The sequence below is a fragment of the Podarcis filfolensis genome (assembly GCF_964270895.1).
Source record: "Podarcis filfolensis genome assembly, chromosome: 3".
In the NCBI taxonomy this organism is placed as follows: domain Eukaryota; kingdom Metazoa; phylum Chordata; class Lepidosauria; order Squamata; family Lacertidae; genus Podarcis; species Podarcis filfolensis.
The window spans coordinates 53,145,286-53,163,638 of NC_139606.1; the positions used below are offsets into that span (position 1 = coordinate 53,145,286).

Below are 18,353 nucleotides of genomic sequence, written 5' to 3' on the forward strand. Positions count from 1 at the left end.
CTCTTTCCAAGGGACTCCAATCCCAGTCCCTTAATTTATGATGGGCTTCAGTCTAAGAGCAAAAGTGGTGGCAATATGTAAAAGGAGACAGGAAAGGGGGGGGTTTCTTTACTCTCCATACTCCATGGTTGTTGTTTTTTTTTAAAAAAGGAATTTCCTGTTGCTCCATGTGGGTCCATTAACATTTCAGTTAGGAAGCAATGGAATGGCTTATTTGAAAAAGATGTATTTATTTTCCTTCACCACCTGGGGATTTCCAGTGTGGAAATGCAGTGCAATTCATGACAGCTGTCATTCCGTTTCACTTCCACTTTTCCTTTTGCTCATTTTGCTTATGTGAGCTACAAATAAAAGGTTTTAAAAACAAAACAACTAGTTGCCTGTAAATGTCTGGTGTGTGTGTGTGTGTCTGAGTGGAGGAAATTCCAGACTTGCTTGGACATAGTTTCTCACAGAAATTTCCTTGAAATGCAAAATTTCCTAATACTGAGGCCCATCAGCAAGACGCAGTCCCAGAGCCAACCCTACAAGAAGGAAGAGCAACCACAACACTGTGACACTTTAAAAGCTTAAGGTTGTTGGCTGTGACATTTCAGAGATTGTCACAAATGATTACTAAGGATCTATTTTACTCTAAAAGTGTCATGTCTGAATATTGTGAATGAAACATCCGAATGGAGAGGTGGGGCATCTATTTTGAAATTGATTGTACATTTTTTATAAATGTGGCTTTTGCACTTGAACCCAACATCACTCGTGTCATTGGTGTCAGCATCTCGCTTGTGATGAACAGCCTTCAATGCTTAAGGGTGGCTGATTGAAAGGTGTCAGTGAAAATGCAAGAAGAGCCCTGCTGGATCAGGCCAATGGCTCATCTACTGCAGCATCCTATTCTCACAGTGGCCAACCAGATGCCTATGTGATACCCGCAAGCAGGACCGAAGCCCAAGGGAAAACCATCCAGAGCAATGTGTGCTGGAGAGATATAAGCATGGCCAAAGGGAACTGCTGAATATCAAGTTAAGCCATAGCCATAAAGTATTTTATACAAAGTCAGAGAGTTAATCCATCTAGTTCAGTATCAGCTACACTGATAGGCAGCAGTTCTTCAAACAGGAGATTTTTCCAGGTCTTCACGGTAAGGGGCGGAGCAGTAAAATTCTGGACTGTACCATTCAGATTGCAGGTGAATTCTCTCCATGCAAAAAGCTCCTTTCATATGGTTAGCTAGCTATATATGTGGGGTGGGGGGGTGGGGTGGGGGTGGGTGGTTAGCTATATGGTTAACTATCACATCATAGAAAAAGGCTTAGCCTTCTCCATAATATGTTTGTGTAACTGCATGAAATGTGCATTTTAGGTAGATAAATCTTACAAAATAAGAGGCCCTTAGCCTCATAGTCTAATGTGGCACAGTCAAGAATTCAATTGCTTCAGTCCAACCTATTTTGTATAAAATATAGATCAACTCTGAGTGTTATGGTCCCCACAGGGTGGGCTCTGCAGCTGATTGCAACCCCCACGCCCCACCTTTCCTCTTGCCCGAACACCATTCATATCCATATAGATCATTTCAAAGTATGGCCATTTCAAGTCCTATAAAAACTCAGTGTGAATGCGAATGCACCGTTTGACAGCAAATTGAGTGGTCATCAGAACTTTCCCGCAATGTCTTAAATATTCATAGAGCATGAGGAAGTGCTGTGCAGTCATAAACTCCTTTTGATGTTTACATAAGAGATTGTGAAAGAACTATATATCTCACAGTCACATAGCAAATACCACAGTGCCCAAAGGGCTTCAGGCAAGCTGCTTTTCCTTGAATCTAAAGAAAAGTCTGCTAGGACCCAAGAGAAGCAAAAACCCTCACAAATGCTTGCACAGGAAGTTCATCCTAACTTGTACAGAGAGACCCCCAGCAAACTCTTCACAAAGGAGCATGAAAACATTCCCACAGACTAAATAGCAGTGCAACTCTATACATGACTACTCAGACGGACGTCCCACTGAGTTCAATGGTGCATGCTTCCGGGTAAGTGTGTTTCTGGGATGTGCATATAGGATGTCAGTCTTAGTCAAAGGCTCTGCCTTTCCATATACATAGCCTGAGATTTCTATTATGAATGAACAATGAAGACAGATAACAGCATTTAGAACAGTCACAGTAGATTTTTTCAGCCTCTTCTGCCTTCATGAGTTAGGAAGGCTATTTCATGGTACACATATGTTCATTTATGTAAATGTTTGTTCATCACCATAACAATATGTGGGTGTGTGTCGCGCGCGCACGCGCACACACACATATAACTGTTCCAGGCATTATAGAAGAGGAGTTGGTAATGTCACAGACACTAGCCAGTCTGCACCTGCCACAGCTGGATTTGCTTCATTCAAACTATATCTAAATCTGTGGGAGACAGAGAGAGAGAGAGAGAGAGAATGGATAATGTAGTGAGAGATGTTAGGTAAATGAGGAAAGAAGAGTACTTGCATACAATCACTTTAACTCCCAATTTGCTGCAGCTCCCTCCTGTGGTTGGCCTGCTTTGGGTGTCCTGCATGGCAAGAACCCAGGAGGCAGTGGCTATCTGCCTTGCTGGCCTGGCCTCAGAAGATTCCCTGGCGTTCCCCAACTATAAAAGGTGGTCCTGGCAGCAAGGCCAGGCTTGCTTGGAACATGGCTTCCCCACCCACCCTTTCTCAAGATGAGGTCTTCTGTTGAGAACATGGGTTGCTGTTGCCTGACAGAGCCAAAAACAATTTTAGCTCACACCTAATTGGCCCTTGGTGGTGAGGATTTTGCCTTCCACCCAATAAAAGCTGTCCCAATAAAAGCTGTTTGCATTGTTAGGCATATTTACCAGTAATACATATTTCTGTCACAGCTCCAGTGGGAAAAGGCACTAGGCAAGATCTGGACCTTAAGTGAGAGCCTCACATGGGGTCTTGGGGACAATGTGTTAGTCCTTGGTCTTTGCCCTGGTGGGGGAGCTTTTGCCTCTCAGCCCACATTTCCAGCTGGAACCATGATGCATAGCCTGCACCACAGTAGGGTTAGGCTGGCAACACCCAGCAAACAGGTTGAGGGTAGGATCAGACAGTAGGCTGCACAACCATTGAGCCTTGCCCCATGCTGAGCTAACCCCATGTACTTCTGAAATCAATGGAACCGTGGCCTATTTTTGTCTATATTTGGTCTGATTTACTCTCATTCTGCTCCTGGAGGCAAGGCATCCGTGCATATGGTGCACAGTAGTAAGTATTCACAACATACTATTCAAGAACTGGATATGATTTCCCATTTACTATGGGTGCACTCAAAGAGCCCCTGAATATTATGGTCCTGTTCACTGGCTGCAAATTTGGGGGCCCATTTCTCTGACTTGCAGGAGGGTGGAATGTGCCTCTTGCCTTTAGCAATGATGGCATGTGTGGCTTCTACTTTTATCTTAACTTTATTTCGCTATCAGGACCTCCAGGTACCCATTGGCTCATGCCATGTTTGTGCTGCTGTGTCCTGGATGACAGGCAGGCGATGGGAGAGGAAGAAGAGCTCTCTCTATAAAGTGCTTCTACCACTGCTGAAGTTTTCAAACAAGGAAATAAATTCTGTCTTCGCTTACCTGACCTGACTATTTCTCTTTTCAGCTTCGTGGCAAGCTACAGACGAATGATGGTGGCACGATAAGACTGGACCATGATCCTCACTTGCACATTTTTCTGTAATTCTCCCCTCACTATGGTGGCTAATGCTCATTGGGAGTGGTAGAATAGAAGGGAGAGGGGCCAACAATAGGTGTAGACAGAGGCAATGCCAAGTGGAGCCAATTTATTTTAGTTTTGCTCCCTTTGTCCTCCTTGTTGAGTCCTACCAAGGCAATGCTGAGATGGAGGAGGAATAAGCTGACAACCAGTCCCAGTGCCTGGAGTGGACATAAGTAAGGAAACAGGTGGGTGGGGACTCTGAAGACATACTGAGGTTGGTGGAACAGTGCTCCATTTGCCGTACTGGACCAGCCTCCACTATCCCCTCAGGGGTTGGGTGCTGGAGGAAGAAGAAGGCCTACATTTGCCGAGTGATGCTCTGAATGCTCTGAAGAACTGGCCAAGCTGTTCCATCTTGGCTGGCTACTCAAGTGTATTATTAAAGGATACTGGGATATGTTCTCTGGCACACACTTTCAATTTGCTAGGGAGCTGGCCAAGGGAGGAGCGGATTTGCCAGCCCCCTGAGCACATTGATATTGTAGCATTAACAACATCTAGTTTGAGAAAGGAGGAGTGGAAGAAGGATAGGTCCTCTCAAATCTTGTTTCACCCCAGGGGCTTTTGGTCACTGATTGTTTCATTTTATAACTGAATAAAATAAAAAGTGAAACTTCCTTCCATAGTAGAGAGAACCTGGCTTGCTTCAATCTATAGCAAAAGTAAATAAAATACATTACAAGAGGTTGGTATGCTAATATTTTATTGACGGGCATGCCAATTAGTTTGAGCTAAAAAAAAACACCCCCACCCCTGTTCCTAATAAGAAGTTACAGCAGTTTCCCCCACTGGGTTAAAACAGCTAAAACCTTCAGGATTTCCCTTGTGTTTTGAAGCAATTTACTTCTTGAAAACAAATCCCTTACTTCCTCTTCTAGCAAGGGAAAAAATGTTTTATTGCTGCACTGCTTGGTTTTGCAATGGCATGCTGCCACACACACACACACACACACACAAAGTTTCAATAAACACAAAACAAACTGTCAGCATGGTCATATCTGTAAAGTTAAAATGAAAAGCAGAACTTTAGCAGTGACCATTAGCTTTCACCAAGACAGTTTTTTCAATATCTTTGTTCATGTTGAGACCACCACTGGTTCTTCACACTAGTCTGTATGGTGAATCTTCACCCATTTCCATTTTCAATTAAAAAACAAACCATTTGGGGGCAAAATATTGCCTGGAGTATTTGTGGAATGCCTCAGTGGGTCATCTTTCCCCACTCTCTCCACTACTGTGTGTTTCCAGTGCCTCCTCCTTCTTTTTTCTGGTTAGGGTTTCTTTCTCCTTCCCTAGAGTAATCCTAGCCATTCTGAGTCCACACAGTGAAGTGGCGACATCAGGTTTGGCCATATGATGATGTCACTAAGGGGGACTGATGCAAATTTAAATGGAAAGCAATGTTTCCAGAACTGGTCACAAAGATGGTCCCAGACAACTGGACTGCCGATTTTCTTCATTTTGAATAAATGAACACATTTGTTTTCTTTCACTGTAGTCTCTGAAAAATCCCTGAAAGGTGGTTGTCTGAAAATATTCCCATTCAGCAAGCAGCAGTGATTCACCTGCCAGGCGGTCAGGTAAACACCTCTGCCCCAATATGATGTCTACAACTGTGTTTTAGTCTGTAATTCTCTGTTAAACTTTGTTCTTATTTGTTTATTTTTATTTATACAATTTATACACTTACTTAGTTATATCTAAGCCATGTACAAAAAACTCAAGACAATGAAAAGAAAAACCAGTTAAAATTACAAAATTAGAATTCAGTTAAAATGCCTGTTAGAATAATAATAATAAAGCCTTCAGTAGGTGCCTATTGTTTAACTGAAAGGGGGGCTATTTGACCTCAGCTGGAAGAGAGTTCCATAAAACTGGGCCATACATCTGAGCTATAGGGGAACCACTGACAGTCACACTGCCCCCAGATACTTTTGTGATCAAGCAGGGGATGGATGGTATTCTGGACCCAAGTCGTTATAAAGGTAAAGGGACCCCTGACCATTAGGTCCAGTCGTGGCTGACTCTGGGGTTGCGGTGCTCATCTCGCTTTATTGGCCGAGGGAACCGGCGTACAGCTTCCGGGTCATGTGGCCAGCATGACTAAGCCGCTTCTGGCAAACCAGAGCAGCGCACGGAAATGCTGTTTACCTTCCCATTGGAGCGGTACCTATTTATCTACTTGCACTTTGAGGTGCTTTCGAACTGCTAGGTTGGCAGGAGCAGGGACCGAGCAACAGGAGCTCACCCCGTCGCGGGGATTCGAACCGCCGACCTTCTGATCGATGAGTCCTAGGCTCTGTGGTTTAACCCACAAGAACCTATGCTGTTATCCACTTCAAGAATTACTTTCCAAACTGAAAAGTGGGCTCAAATATATCTTAAGGAAATTAATAACCACATCCAGGAAGGCTTAGCTCATATAAAAGATGAAAGGGAAAATTACGTATTTCCAAAAACAAAATACAGGTCTGCTGATGAAACTTAGTCCCATTTTTTGTGGCAACCCCGTGTTTTTCGTAATATTCTATATGCATGGATTTTGCTACTTTATTTTTTCCTTTAAGAACATATTGTATGCTACCGAAGCCTCTAAACACCAAAGCCAACTTCACCAAATTACTGTGCAAAAATATTAGAGATTAATAGAGCTGATGTCTTAAATTTCCACCAAATTGTTTTTGCTCAAATGACATAATTTAACATTATATTTTCAAAACTGCATATTACATAAAAGTCCGAGATATACCTTTGAGAGTAGTTCAGAGCTGCCCAGCTCTAACTGAGGTGGGCTTTAATGCATTGTGTTTTCAGTTCAGAGCGGGGCTAGTTCTTTTACCATTCTAGTTTGTCTGCTCCTAAAAATCACCAGTGAAGAGTTTCACTAACCAAATATTTGTTTGCAGAAAAAAGCTATTTGCTGGCGTTCGCATAATTGACCACAGTAATTATAGAGAAAGCTATTTGTGTGTTATTTATAATTCTGCTGGATAGCTTGTTTTGGCAATATATAAAATCTAAGTCTTTAATCCACAAGAAACATGTTTTCCAAAGCCTATTTTGAAAATTATGGGGGGTGGGGTGGGGGGAGGGGAGGAACTTGCAGTTCCTCATATATTCCATAAACTATACAGTTCTTACTTAGTACTTTGAATTTTAAGGAACTAGATAGCTGTGGGTGTTGAATGGCAGTTTATTGAGGCAGCCTATAAACAGGTAATGTGAGCTACCATCACTGCCCAATCAATGTGCCTTAGCAATGACCTGGATGGGCTATATCCAAAGGTGAGAAGGTCATTCAAAATGTCAACAAGGCCAGCTGGAAAGCTTGGATGTAGACAACATCAACTCATTAATAGACTTAAGGCTATATTCAACAGTCATATGGTAAGAATTTTGGTTACCATACCAACCTAGACCAAATTCAAACCAGTGACCTAGGGCTGAAAGCATCCATATCATATTGCCACCCCCCTGGGCCATTCAGACTTTGCAATTGTAGCTTTTAATGCTTGGTTAGGAATTCATGCAAGAGACTAAGAAAATTAAAGCTGTCTACTTCCCTGGTAGCAAGGAAGCAGACCCCCTCCCAAAAGTAGACTCATTTAGAAAGACATATGGAACTTGTCAAGTTTTTGATATTGCTTTTGGATTTTGCTATTGAAGATACCTTAAACTCCACAGATCGGAGAGAAGAATAGTATTCTCTCTGTACACCAGTCATTTTGGGAACGGATTTCTTTCTTTCTTTCTGAATTAAAATGAATTACTAATGTTTTAGTAGCCGTGTTGGTCCCATAAATTAAGACACATAAACCAAAAAGTGCACTCTTATTGAGTAAGTTCCATTGTGTTAAAAGATGCTTACTCCAAGGGAAGGGTGCATAGTTTCAGAAGTCCAAATATAGCAGCTAAGATTCCAAAACACATGGTCCTTTCTTCATAATGTAGTTTGCAGCAGGTTTACTCAGATGTCCCATTAACTTCAATGAGCCTCACTCACTAGTAAGTGTGTATAGGAATGCAGCCATAGTCTCTCAGTGGAATCAATATCTTATTTTAATTCCTTCCTGCTCCATGTAGATACCATTTTATAGCATTTGACAGATGTAAAAGATAGAATATATATATGCTAGGCTTCCTCACTATTTTTATTGTTGTTCTTGTCATTTCCAATTTTTACTTGGGACCGTTGGTCTGAATGGAATTTTATTCTGTTATTATTGTTGTTTATTGAATTTATATAGTGCCCTATACCCAGAAGTCTCAGGGCAGTTCACAGCATAAAATCAAAATATAAAACCACCAAATACATAATCAAATTTAAATGTAAAAATGTGAGCAAATCCTGAATTAAGCTTGGGTTGGCTGATTTATCACAATCCACTAACCCACCTTTGAGAAGTGACAGTGTCCCACCATTTCTTCTGAAAGCCACCACCACCATTCCCCTCTGTTGCAGAATGTTCCTCTTTGTTGAAGCCTCCTAAGCTTGCTGGCTATCCACATGTGAGGTGGAGAACACCAGGTAGTCTCCAGTGTAGGATTTCTGCTTGTGCAATGGAATGTTCTCCCATTCTCCTTCCCCTGTGCACCCCCAAAATCATCTCTAGGGGTTCCCCCAACCCTCTAGAGCAGATTTGGAGAGTGTGCAGGGTGCAGAGAAGTGGAGAAATTCTTGTTGCACAAGTGAAAATCCTTGTACTGTTGGGATGCATTCACCGCATATTGCCCACTGTCCCATTCCCAGCATTGAAGTATGGTCCAACTTCTAGTATGTTTGGCTTCTGAACATGGAATGAGTGGGTGCTGTCTTTTCCTTCATCTCAAGCAGCAAAATGTCTTGGAACAACCCTGGGTCTCTGGGAATGTGATGCCTATGAATAGTTGGATTAAGCTGTGAAAATTAAATTTGGGCCACCGGGAAATCCGGGGAGAATCCTGTGTGTTGTATTTTGCCCGTTGCACCAATTCCATCCCCACAGTTCTGCAAGGTGAAGATGGAAAATCGGCATAGCTCATGCAAGTCACCTTGTTCACAGGCCATCATGAGGCTAAGGCTTCAGAAACATTATGTGTGTACAAGGTCACAACAAACACCTCAGTAGTTCCAATGTGAGATAAACTGCAGAACTTTTCATTTCTTTGTAGGACAGAAAGGCTTGGCTTCAGGTTGTTTGTTTTAATTTGTTTGTCAGTTAATCTAATTTGCTGATTATTTAAACAGGAATTTAATTCTTACTGATGCATGGGAGCTTGTCTGTTGCAAGAGAAAGTATTTGCAGCTGTCATGCCTGCCAGCTTCTGTTTGGACACTAAAGCAGACTTAACTAATTAGGAGAGCTTTCCATCTGGTAAACTCTGTGTGAGCACAGCTCAGAGCCAAGTTCTGAACCACGGCTGCTACTGGTCAACTGACATAGGCCAAAAAGAGGTAGAATGGAAGCTCCTGTCATTTCTTTCTGATATAAGACCACATGAAGAAATGCGGGAGTTAGATATTGTAAACAGCATACATCCGCAGGATGCTATATCACTTTCACCATATGCAAATCATGCAAAGGATCACATCCAGGTTCATTTGCCATTACATGAATCACTATTCTCTCCCTCTAATAGAAAGCCCATGTGCTGTTGACAGGATTGTAGCCAAAGCAGGACCATTGAGGAACAAGGGAGAGATAACAGTGTTCTTGGGTGAACTCCATTTTGGAAGTACTTTTTAAAAAGACACCCAATAGAACAAAGAAGATAAAACAACAGCAGCCCAGTGAGGTCTGAGGATACTCAATAGTCACAGACTATCAGTTGGAAAAGAAACAGCTCCCTGTTTGTGGAATGCTCTCCTCAGGGAGGTTTGCCTGGCGCCTTCATTATACACCTTTAGGCGCCAGGCAAAAATGTTCCTCTTTCTCAAATTTCCAAATGGGGCTGAAGCTAAGTGATAAGACCACGTAGTGCTCAGAGAAAGCACAGGTAGAACTGCACTGAGCCAGGGCTACATTAGCAGCCCAGGTTAGTGCCTGCATGGTTGATGATTCCTGCATTTACAAAAATAAAATAAAAATCCTCGCTGTAGAAACGTAGCATGTGGGATGCAGAGCAATCTATTCTAGATGTCTTCCTGACATACTAGATTTCCACATACAAGGAATTTCCCACAGGGGAAGCATTTCTTTAAACAAACAAACCTTCTTTGCATGCTGAAGCAGTTTAGTCTCAGGGTGGGGATTTTACTGGTAGTATAGATCAACTCAAATGCTATAATAGTGGACTTCCAGTTTGAAATCTATTTATAAAGCAAACATTAATATGCATTGCCTTCTGTGTTTAGAAAACCATTATGTCAACGCCAAAACATTTTATTTTAGAATCAGAAGATAAAAGTGCTGATAAACAGGATGCTAATCATATTTGTGGAGAAGTAAACAAGTCAGCTAAAGGGTGACCTCACTCAAAGGGATGTGGTTTGGATACTATATGTAACACCCTACACTGAGCAAATAAAATAGCCCTAATAGCAGGAGTAAGAAATGCCTAACCGCAATTTGCATGTTACCAACAAACTTGATTACACTTGCTGCTTGATCCCATTCGGAAGAAAGTCCTGATGTGATCAGTTGGATTTAAGGGCAAATAAGAGTAATTAGAAAATAAATACACTAGTATATAAATAAATCAAAAGATAAGAGGCTTAAAGCTAGAATTTATAGAAGGTCCCCAGTTCTCCAAATTCAACATCTAATTTCAAATGCATTTTGCCCTAGCTGAAAAGTTTCAAGTCACAACTGAAGGTTTGTCAGGTGAATAATAAGCCATGATGTAGTCATAGAACAGTGGCATCTCTTAGGGATGGGCATTTGTGGCCTTAGTATCGAAACAATTCAAAGTCAAAGTGTGATGTCAAACTCAGGGCCCCTAAAAAGCCACAGTGTTATGTTGTTCTGTTTCTGTGACCCATATGCTAACATAGCTGTATACCTTCCTGTATCTCTTGACTTTAACCAACTAAGTTTTACTCAAAGTTGGTTCACTGAAATTAATCGACCTAAATTAGTCATCTCCATTCATTTCATTGAGTGTATTCTGAGTATGATTAACAATAGATAGAACACACACTGTTTCCCTAGATCACATCTTATTAGGCAACCAGTGGACATCTTTTAAGTGACTGTCATTAACAGCAGAACAGACTATGCTGTGTGTTGTATTATTTTCTATTCTTATCTCTCATTCATGGGATACAGTTAATCTATTTTCTGTGCAATATTTTAATCTGCCTCTGGCTACCCATAAAACCATTGTTTAAAAAACCCAATAGGCTTCATTTCCTTGCAAAAATTTATTGTAGGAAGAGGAAGACTAATTTATTTTACTAGTGGAAATGGTCACCCTTGTGTCTCCAAAACAACAAAAATCTCATAGAACCATTCCCCTTAAGTAAACTAATAAGGCTGCAATCCTATACACTCTTTCACAGGAGTAAGTCCCATTGAATTCATTGATCTTACTTCTGAGTAGACATACATACATAGAATTGTGCTGTTAAACTATTAGTGGTGATGGTGATATTTAATGGTGATATTTTATCCCACTTCAGTGTAATTCCCCAAGGCAACTTTGATATATCTCATCATTCATGGCAATTTGTAAGTAGGAGCTCATTCTCAAGATGAAGGATTTCTCCCACTAGTTTATTCATGGTTGTCTTCATTTTTCCAGTATTCTAATTTTTCCATTGATTAATTAAAATCATTCTCGCTCCACAAACTTAGCTAAAAGAGAGAAAGAGAAAGGAAAGGAAGGATAAGCATAAATGCCAAAACATATTTTTTTCCCAGGGTTTTCACACAGCTCTAATTCACACTGCAGTCACACACCAGGATGTGTCTGAAAGAAGTTTGGCGTTTCCTGCTTATGCGTGCTTGGAATGCCTAACCTCTGAGATGTCAAGAAGTCAAGTGGGTCATGGGTACAAGGCCTGATCCACAGGTTATGTTTTTGTGGTTTGCAGATATGAAGCACGTAAACAGCCCTTTGATGGTTTAGGTTTGATAGATTACACAGTTTAAGGAAACCACCAGATTAGCTTGTGGGTGTTTCTGAAAACGAATGGCGTATTTTGCGTTCCTGACTTCAAGGGAATTTTGTAGTTCGTAATGAAAACAAAACAAAAAGCATAAAATAAAAAGGGAGGCATATTAGAGCAGGCATTAGATAACGGAGCAATACCTCATCACAACTACAGTTGAAGAATGGGGTTCTGTTAATCCTTTCACATTTTTATGTGTATTTGATTCCCCCTCTTGTAAAGGTGGCCATCAAAACAGACTCAACATTGCAATGAGACATGTCTCAGATATTGTTACACCCAACTGAGACTTTAGGAGCACCCCAGTGTAACTAGCTCTCAATTCATTTCCCTGGGGAAGGAATAAAGCTTGCACATATGAAGGCAAAACAAAAAAGGAGAGGCACACAGGATTGCACCTTCCATTGAAATAAATGAAGAAGCCTCGTTTTGGGGGATTTCATATGCACATCAGAGTTTCTGCACTCCCAAGAGATTGCTGAATCTGAACAGAGATGTTTGATGCAACCAATGCTGGAAAATATACTGTGGTTTTGGATTATTATTATTATTATTTTTTTGCCTTAAAACGGTGCTCACACATAAAACACCGTGGGAATGAATCTTCAGGGCAACTGCCTTTGCTGGATACACACCCACTTCAAGCACTTCTGTCCCATGTCAGTCAGATGATATTTTTCTCATACATCAACTACTGAGAAGTTTGCTTTTTTAAAAAAAATTCCATAAAAGAACACTGGGCTGCAGTTTACCAGCCTCTGTCAAATGCCCATTGCTATTTGTGTGGCATGCACAGTTCCTTCACATACAGACTAAGGGCACATACCATGGGTTGAAGCTGTAAGGACTTTATTGTACTCAATATAACTATCTAATCACAACGAGCAATATATTGATTTGACTGCGCCTGTATTGATCTCCTTTAGGTTATAGATGGAGAAAGGAAAGAGAGGGAGACTGCATACACACTCCCTTTTATGCTTCATCCAGCACATTCTCACCACGGGTTTGGGAAATGGTGAACATACTGTTATCCACAATTAATATCTATTTTGTCATTTTTTGTGCTATATGTGTTTTCATGCATTTTTATTTTGAGGATTAACTAAGAGGGACAACCATGAGGTGTTGTTGTTGTTTGGAGAAAAGGTGGGATATAAATGCAAGAAATAATGATAAATAGAGAGTAAATAAGTCCCAATGAAAATCATGCACAAGGCTGGAATGTGAAGGTCTTAGGAGGCCAGTGCTTCTTCTGGTTCAGTAATCAGCACTGGTAGGAGCGAAAAGTATTCACTCCAGCCTAGAAATTGTCCATCCTTTACCTCATGCTAAATAGGCCTTATCTCATACCAAAAAACCATGGGAACAAGATGGAGCTCTGACAAAAACATCCATGATAGATGACAAATTTATGAGCCTCTTCTAAAATTACCCCATTACCTGGCCTGTGTTCTGGCTTGCCAAGAAAGGAAAAGCAGCTCTAGCTTTGCGCTCTGAGGTAAGTACAGCCAGACAACTCATTTCTTGCCTTTTCTGTCAGTCATTGAAGGCCATTCTATACCAGCAGGCTTTCACTTTAGATAGGGGCATGCTGAGGGCTGGGTTTTTCTTATTCTGAAACACCTGTATAACTTTATGCTATGAATTTATTTTATTGTGATTTTAATTTATGTCAGCCACACTGAGTGGGGCATAAGCCTCAGAAAAACAGGGTAGAAATCTTGGAAGCAAATACTGTATTTTTTGCTCTATAAGACTCACTTTTTCCCTCCTGAAAAGTAAGGGGAAATGTGTGTGCGTCTTATGGAGTGAATGCAGGCTGCGCAGCTATCCCAGAAGCCAGAACATCAAGAGGGATCGCTGCTTTCAATGTGCAGCGATCCCTCTTGTTGTTCTGGCTTCTGAGATTCAGAATATTTTTTTTTTCTTGTTTTCCTCCTCCAAAAACTAAGTGCGTCTTATGGTCTGGTGCGTCTTATAGAGCGAAAAATACGGTAAATAAAATTTACTTCAAGGCTTCAAATACACTCAAGAGCCTCCTGTTTTCTCCCCCAGAAGAGCATAATCAAGTGTCGTTCTTGTTGTTTTTCACATGACTTTTCATGACCTTCTTCACTCTTTCCTGGAACTTGAATAATGCTTCTAAATGTTACTTCCCAACATGGTAATTATGATGTCTTATTTGCCTTTGCATTCGTTTTAATAATACAAATGCTTCATCTTTGTGGGAAGTGCCTTCACATAGCAAAAGCTTCACCACTCCTTCAACATACAGAAATCTAATAAGCCTATTTTTTTTTTTACCATTGAGAACCTAGCTACTCATGATGCTAATCAAAGGGAGCTGGTAGAAATGTGCAGTATGTGTATTTTGTTCCCCGGGGAGTTAAAAAAACAAACAAACCCTCCATCTTCATCCTATCACAGAGATCTTCCAGTTGAAGTCAATGGGAGTTTCATCACTTTATCGCTTGACCAATAATAGGATTAGACCCCTGGGCAGTATGTGGCACAAAAAGGGTTTTGGTCATAGAACTCAACGTTAGATTAGCATTAGAAACTGTCCTACTTTGTTAGCATCTATCACATCAATACTACACACAAGTCTTTAGTTCCTAAGTAAACATTACTTTTTATCCAGTCAGGTCATATAGATAGTTCTTTTATTTATAGGAGAGCACAGAAGTGTTATTATAGGTCCTTATAAATATTTTAAATATTTATCTTTCATTTTAAAAAGACTTAGGACTTTGAAATTTCAAATACGGTGGAATCTTGGTTCTTGAACACCTTGGTTCTTGAACATTTCAGCTCCCGAATTCCAAAATCCAGAAGTAAGTGTTCCAGTTTTTGAACATTTTTCAGAAGCCGAAAGTCTGATGTGGTTGTCGGCTATTGTTTCCAGGGCGCCTGCGCCAATCAGAATCTGTGCCTTGGTTTTCAAACATTTTGGAAGTCAAACAGACTTCCGGAACAGATTATGTTCAAGAACCAAGGTACCACTGCATACAATATACTGTGGCAGTCACACTATATGCTCAGTTAGAAAGCAGTGGCTTGCTTTGTACACATTAGAAGTGGATTATGCTACCAGTTTTTACGGGGGGATGTCACTGCAAGGTGGAGTCCTTTCTTTATTCATGATTATAAATGTACTGTCACACAGTGGGAAATGGTATATGTGCACTGAACACTGGTATATGTGCCCCTGAATGCAATAATGCTATTTTATTGCAATACACACAAAAGGGAAACAGAAAGGTCCATGGCTACTACTAGCTCAACACTTTCCCATATCAGCATTTTATATAATAATGACTTGCAGACTGAAAATCCCACAGAAGATAAAAATAACACATGGGTTTGGATCCTAAGCCTTGATTCAATGAATGGAAGGGCTCCTTACATTCAAGGAAGGCTTTCAGTCCATGGTGGATCCAACTGGCAGAAGGATAGAGATAATTTCCACTCATTCCCCTCTTCCTCTGATGCATCTCTCCTCCGTTGTTGGTAGAGAGATACTCCCACTGGTGGAAAGAAATCTGAACTCCAAGTGTCATATTCAACTAAGTTGAGTAGACCCATTGAAATTACCAGACTTAACTTCATCATTTATCATTAATTAAAATAGGACTACTCTGAGTTAAACTTAGTGGAACCTTCCATGTACTTTAGGAGAAAGCTCCCAAGAGGCATCACCCTAAACATCAGTGCCTTTGTGGAATCAAATACTAATTTTCACTCTTATAATTACATGCCCAGCATTTTTCATGCCTCGTGCTACAAAAAGGGTGAACACGACCATTCTTGACAGCCTCAGAAGCAAAGGATCAAGAAGCAATATGGACACGAAGAGGTGAGCAACAGCCAGCACAGCCATTTCAATTCAATGTATGTATCACTTCACACTGCCGTAAATAGCCCTGAAGCTATTTACAGGGACAACAGCACACAATAATCAATGAAAGTCCATTTACAGTGAAACAAATATACTAAAAGTATTTGTCTGCAAAAATCACCCAACAACATAAATAATCACCCCATCCACAGAAGGATGAAAATAACAAAATACGTAATGAAAAGATTGATCATTGACACTGTCCAAATGATTGGGAGAATAGAAATATCTTTGCCTGTTGCTGGAAGGATGACAAAGTCAACCTTTGAAATATAATTTTCTTTCAATGGTCTTATATCCTTCTCTTCCTCCTCCTATTATTGTTAGTAATAGTATATTAAACAAGTTATTGATTTATTATACAAAAAGTTCTTCAAGTGATTTACAACATATTTAAATACAAAAGCATAAGTAACAGTATGTTATGATATGAACACATTTACACAAAAGCATGTGCAATTCAGTAAAAGCAATAATACCCCCCTCGCCCCATTGCAGGAGCAGAAAGCTTTAGCAGCACACAAGCTAGGAATGTCATCATTGTCTATCAAAAACCTGAGGGGAAATGTTAAGTTTTTACCTGATGAATATCAGTGGGAGCAGTGAACGGCTAACAATATAAATGAATAAGATGATCATAAATTACAATTAAAATAAATAAAAACATCATTCACACAACCAGAGGAGCCAACTCTTAGGGGCTGTGGGGGCTTTCACCACCACAATAAAATATTTGATGGGGCTGGCCCCCCACAAAGTTGATGGGAGTCTCCATCAAATGGTGTTTGTGCACTGCATCATGTGATCGATTATGCTTACCTGGGCCCCCACAATATTTTATTCAAGTTGGCACCACTGCACAAAACTGTAACAAAACTGCCACAGAGGTGGAAGATTTAGGGTTCATCTATATGTCCACTTGTCTCATACCTAGAAAGCACGGTTTTATACTTGACCCCCCTGATTCTTTCCCAAGGAAAACCTGCTCTTTAGTTCTAAATCGGAGCAAACATCAGTCCAGAGAAAGCCCAGAGCGATTTCCCCCAGGAGAAAGCAGCTGGACAAAAGGAACTATGGATGAGCCCTTAATAATTACATTCCAAAGGCCTGGAAAGGTTTTTTAACTGTGCCTATGTATTGCTAACATGTGGGGTAGCCAAACTTGCAATTCCACACCCACAGCGCCTAGTGCAAAGGGTGCCACCGCCACGTTGACCAAAAAGGTTATTTGGGCAACGTCTATTTGTAATGGGAAATCAAATTATTTAGTTTGTTTGTGAGATATACGACTGGCTGGATATTGTTTTTCATTCAGGCTGATGGGAAAGTTTGTGTCACAAAATTAAATTGCAAGAGGCACATGAGGCTTTGGCCTTGAAAAATGTGCTGTCTCCCCAATTGCTTTCCTGAATGTGGCCAAGTATCAAAGAGCAACATCTGCCCTCATTTTAGCTTTAACAGCAAGATGTTGCTTTAGGGTGGTTCTTTAAGATGATCGCTGCCTTCAGGCTTAGTTAAGGCTTTGAACTATGTAGATGCTTGCTGTTCAAAGCCTTTCTTCTCTGCTTCCCCACCCCCTCAGAAAAAGCAGAAGCTAACAGTTGCCATATTTTTCACTTTTACATCCAGATGCACTGCCCCACCTTTCATATCCTCTCTCTCTTCTCTCCTCTTCTCTCTCACCTACCCACCCGGCTTCTGCAACCAGTCTTGTAAAACTATCAACCAAACACAACTGAATGTCACATACACACACACTTAAAAATAACATTGTCACCTTGGCTTCTTTCTTGTTATCTAGTTGACAGGAAGCAGTTAATAGAAACAATGTGCTCTGCCACTTAAAAAGAATTGGGAATTTAAAAAAAAGAAATCTATCAGACGCAAAAATATTTCGTGCTTAACAGAGACATGCATCACACACAGAGAAAGACACACACACAGAGAGAGAGAGAGAGAGAGACATAAAGAGTTTAGATCTGAGTTTTAAGTAGGTGGAAAAGTATATGACATTGTTGCAATAATTTTGCTCCATGCCAGCGGCAGGGGAATGTGATCCACCACTAGGTATGTTTTCACAAAGGGCTTGGAAAATATTTGAGCAGGGCCTCTTGTACAGTATGCCATTTTTACAATCTAAGTTTTTCTTGGAGGCTACTTTCCGTGTTGGTGCTACTTAAAATTTTGAGATGTGAAGGTTGGATACAGGAAGTGGGGGTGGTGGGGGCTCTATATTTTCCAAGGCTCAAAAAAGAAAGAGAGAGAGAGAGAGAGAGAGAGAGAGAGAGAGAGAGAGAAAAGGAAGGGGAGACTTATTTTTTAATGGTAGAAAAATTGAAATGATTCTTTTGCAGGCAGGGAAATACAGAAGTAAAATAATTTTAAAGACTATATAAAATAATGCTCCTTCCCCTAATAATATGGTTCAGGCTCCCATTCCTGCCAGAACACAGTTGAGTGGGGCCCTGTCAGTGTGCCAGCCAACCTGCAAACTCTTCTACACTCCAAGCCTACTTCTCTCATCCCTAGGTATGGACTGGATGGATCTTGATGCCTCCCCACCCCCCCAGTTACTTCCCCTGAAGACACGGGGTG

The 18,353-nt window shown here is 40.7% G+C and overlaps 2 long non-coding RNA genes across 3 annotated transcripts in view; one reads left to right on the forward strand and one right to left on the reverse strand.

Annotated features, from left to right (window-relative positions):
• Nucleotides 1–18,353, forward strand: part of LOC310760351 — a 611,207-nt gene that overhangs the window by 514,892 nt on the left and 77,962 nt on the right. The window lies entirely within an intron of this gene.
• LOC310760346 overlaps nucleotides 2,150–18,353 on the reverse strand; it is a 35,092-nt gene continuing 18,888 nt past the window's right edge. Inside the window, exon 3 of the long non-coding RNA XR_014546901.1 lies at nucleotides 2,150–2,407. This is a non-coding gene — a long non-coding RNA (uncharacterized lncRNA). The remainder of the gene's footprint in view (nucleotides 2,408–18,353) is intronic.